The sequence below is a fragment of the Buceros rhinoceros genome, unplaced genomic scaffold (assembly GCF_000710305.1).
Source record: "Buceros rhinoceros silvestris isolate BGI_N320 unplaced genomic scaffold, ASM71030v1 scaffold5416, whole genome shotgun sequence".
Lineage (NCBI taxonomy): Eukaryota > Metazoa > Chordata > Aves > Bucerotiformes > Bucerotidae > Buceros > Buceros rhinoceros.
The window spans coordinates 37,771-42,100 of record NW_010415677.1 but is presented as its reverse complement, the minus strand read 5'-3'; positions in this window follow the sequence as shown (position 1 = coordinate 42,100).

Sequence of the window (4,330 nt, the reverse complement as noted above, 5' to 3'; positions counted from 1 at the left end):
TCCTGCTGTGCAGCGGGGTCTCTTTCATCTAATAGCAATAAACCCCTGCGTGCCGACGCCGTGCACCAGTATTTTTCAGGAAGATGCCACTGCAGGGTGGTTACGCTAAAGAGCACTTTGCTGATCCCCACCTGAAATCCAGGACTTCTACTCCTTGCACTGAGCATGACAGGGAAGAAAACAGCAATGCAGGGACCCTGCTGGGAGGTGGGATCACTTGTTCCTGCTCTCCATCAGACACGGATGCACACTAGGCTCAGAGATCCCCTCTCTGCTGAAGGACCCGTTCTGCTCTGCGGGTTGCACGATGAGCTCTTTGGTGGTGGCGTTGAGGAGGCAATGACTGTGTTGGACTCGCTGGTCTGCAGAAGTGCTATGGCCTCTTCCTGGAGGCATCACCTTGCCTGGGGCTGGTCCCAGTGGGAGGAACTATGGCCTCTGATTGCCATGCACAAATGATAATCTAAGAAGGGGAGCAGACCCCTTGGCTCGTTATTAATTTTTGACAGTTATTAATTTTTGACTGAGGCTGTATTTTGCCTGCCAAACCACAATCCCCATTTCTACCTCTGCCTCTGCCTCCTCCTGCCCTTCAAGGCAGTAGGATCTGCCCTGTTTGACAGTCAAACCCCTTGTGCTGAGGCACTGGGATCAGAGTCAGCGAGCCCCACTGCAGGAATTAGGACACTTGCACATCTCAGCACCGCATTTTTTTTAATCTGCAATGGTTATATCTGTGGCTCCCTGTGCACTGTAGCCTGTTGTCAAGGTGTTTACACGGCAGAGTGGTGGAAACTTTGCAGTGGAGAGTGTGTGAACCGGGATGTGTGTGCTTATAACATGGCATAATGCCAGGAGGCAGCACTTGAGAGGCCCCTGCGAGGTCTTAGGGGCTGAGAAAGGACAGTAATTATCATTCTGTAGAAACTTGCCACATTTTTGTCAAGGTGAGGACCTCTGAAGGAACCCTCCCCACATCACATGCTGTTTCAGATCCCTCAGAAGGGGTTCACAAATTCCACCCCACCCCCACCCCCTCAGCCCCAAATCTCAAAACTTTATTTTCCAAAACCTACTTCTCCCTCTCGCCTGCATCTCCAGCACCTGATGAGTAACGTGCTTCTGCGATACCACTTAAACACGCATAACTAGGGTTCCCCTCTCCTTTACTTCATCCTAGAGAACACGGAGAAAATCCATTAAAAACAAAACTGGAAAGAGGCAAAGAGACAGAACAAACTTCTACTGAAATTTCAGTGGAGTTTATGCACATTGACCATTTCCAATTCTTTTTTTTTTTTTTTTTGCAGATGGACTCCCAGGTCTTAGCTCTCTGTTTGTGTATATGTAGAACATACAAACAAACCAAGCCCAGTTCCTACATGGGAAGACTGGTATGAGCAGGGACCTCTCCCCCATTTCTGGGAAAAGGAATGAGGTCCCATGGGGTAGGTGTGGGGCCGTAATTATCTCTCCAGCTGCTGGCTGGATGTACTTGATGGTCCATCAAGCAATGGGAGGCTGACCCCTCTCCCTACAGTAAAATGTTAAATATTTTTCAGTGTGCAGTATTTTGGGCTTGCTCTGATCCTAACTCTGATAAGTCTTGTTCATGGTGCTTCAGTTGTTTGAGGCAAGGGGGTTTATTCTACCTCCTCTGTAGATGACCACAGGGCAGGGAAAACAAACATCCGATGTGCTATCACTGGAGAGAGGAATGGTTGATGCATCTTGATCTTTTTTTCTGTATCTTATTCTTTTAATCAATTTTCATTGCTCCACATCCATAAAAATTACTGCTGAATCCACTGCTGAATCCAAATTTTCCTTTGTAATAACAATCAAAAGCTTCATAACAAGTTGATGGATGCTTGAAGGGCCATGGACAGCTGTTGGAAAGAGCCTGAGAAAGTAAATCCCACCAGTCATTCTATGGTGCTAAGATAACACAGAACATTTTTTAAAATGCTTGTGATTCTCAGTCTGAATGCACCTTTATGTACCAGGGGCTTGTTCATTAATGGTGTCCCCACAGTGATCACAAGGGTGAGGTGTATTGTGTGCTATTTATATACAATTTTTCTCATGCTGAAGAGGCCCCGTCACAGGCTGCTCCAAATGAAAGGCTAGTTGTGTGCCAGAAAGCAGCCCCATCACGGCTCAAGACAAGAGCCCTCAGATGATGACAGACAGAGGGAGGAGTGCAATGAAGTAATGAGAAAGTATTGAACGGCCAGAGGTCTTAGCACATGAGTAGCCTTATTCATGCCTTTTTGTAGGAATCTTGGTAAGGGGCAGTCTCAGAAGGGAGCTGACACTGCTCACTGCGTAACTCCGGGGAGCACAAGGAGTGACTAAGAAGTTGGGGGAAAAAAAAAGGAGAGATCCGAGTCATGAGGCCAAGGGAGGAAAGCCTTGCAAATGAAGAGCACAGCTGGTTGTTCCAAAGCGGCTGGGAGGACGCAGCTGGAAAACTGGTCCTAAGAAATAGCACGTCAGGAAATCGGCCACGGAGGTGGAACCTGCAGGGTGGGAGACTGGAGTGAGTCTAGGGTGGAAATAGGAGGACACGGACTCTGGCAGTGATTGTGGCTGAAGATCGGGTGAGAGATGAAAAAGAGATGGCAGCTGATCAGTCAAGAGATGCAGGATGGAGCACAAAGCCTGGCAACCCACAACTCAGTGAAATCTGAGTCAGAAGAAATAGGTACAGAGGCAGTGTCAGAGCTCTAGGATGCAGGGTGGGAGAGAACAAGACAGGAAGAAATCTAAATCAGTCGCACAAGGCTTGATGCACCTGACCTTCCCTGACCTTGAAGCTACACTAGCACTTAAACAGGAGGATGCTTGGATAACTAGGTGCTGCAGGTGTATGTCGGGGCTCCCGTAGGTCATCACTAGCCCATAGAAACGTGCTGAGCTGAAAGGTCCCTTGCAGCCCTTTTGCTGCTGATAGACTGGGGGGGGACAGAGAACGGCACATCTTTTCAGTGCCAGGAGAGAGGTGATATTGTGACCAGCTCCAGCTGTCCCCGTAAACTTGCCACACAAAAACCAGCCGAAGACCTGCTCCCGCTTTTACAGCTGCCACCAGTACCAGCATGAGAGGTGACAGAAAAGTGTCCCAGCCAGTCCCTTTACTGCACAAGGGACTGCAGAGTGGCGAGTGCTTGGCCCCATCAGTAGGACCTACCATGAAGAGTTCCCTAGCCAAAAGCACTCGAGATAATGCTGCACAGATCCTGCATCTGTGTGTCTGTGTGTGTCCTCCTGTCAGCATGCAAATATTTTCTGCGTGAGCAGTCCTTCTCTTCCTCTCTGTCCTCTCCCCTGCACGCTCCAGTCTCCCAACCAGACCAGAAGTGAGGAAGAGGAGCCGACACTGAGTCATAGCTGGGAAGGGAAGAGGAAACCTGGGAGTCGATCTGCTGGCCTTGAGGAACAGGGAGGATTCCTATAGTTCAGCTGATCTGTGCATCTGTTCTCTCCCTTCCTTTTTTTGAAGCCCCGAATGCTGCAGCTGGCAGGGACTGCCAGGCAAACTCAGAGTCACGTGTGTTGTCCATGTCCCCAAGACCCTCTGGCCCACCTGCCAGCAGCTTTAGCGTGCTGTGGAGGGGATGAAGCCAGAGCTGCAGAGGGCACACGTAAGGCAGAGATGTGCCTTGCCTTCCCCCTGCTCGTCGCCTCCATCCCCCACGTGCTGCAGTGATGCTGCTGAATGCTGATGAGGTGATGACTGGCCTCTCTCCAATCTATCACATTTTTAGGGAGGCTTTGCTGAGAAGGGACGCAGCAGTGGGGAGAGGAGAATTGTTTCTTTCTGGTCTGAAGGACTGATGAGCTTTTTTGTTCTTCTGAGAAGTCCATGCCTGACCTGCCCCTGTCTCTCTTGTCACAAGATGAGTTCCTTTTCCCTTGTGTCTGTTGTCCTTTGCTCCCACTCTCTCTGTCTGGTGGTGGGGGATAAGGGGGGATTTATCTTGCCAAAATAAAAGAAAAATAAATTCTAGGGGGAAAAAAAATGTAAGAAAACCAAAACAAAAAACTTCCTTTTTCTTTCTGGATCCTCCACAAATTCTTCTTCTCAGCCAATACAAAGAAAACACCCTCTAAGCTTTCTCTTGGCAAGCAGAGCAATATACCCCAATTAAACAAACAAGCACTCGATGGCCATGCATCTCGGTGGGTCTGTAGGGTTATTTCTCCGAGACCAACATCTGAGATCCTCAGACCTCGGCCCCTGCTCTGAGCATTTTCTGTTGCACGCACGAACTTGGCTGCGGTTGATCCTGCTGGCTCACTCGATCCATCATGCTGACAGGCAGCT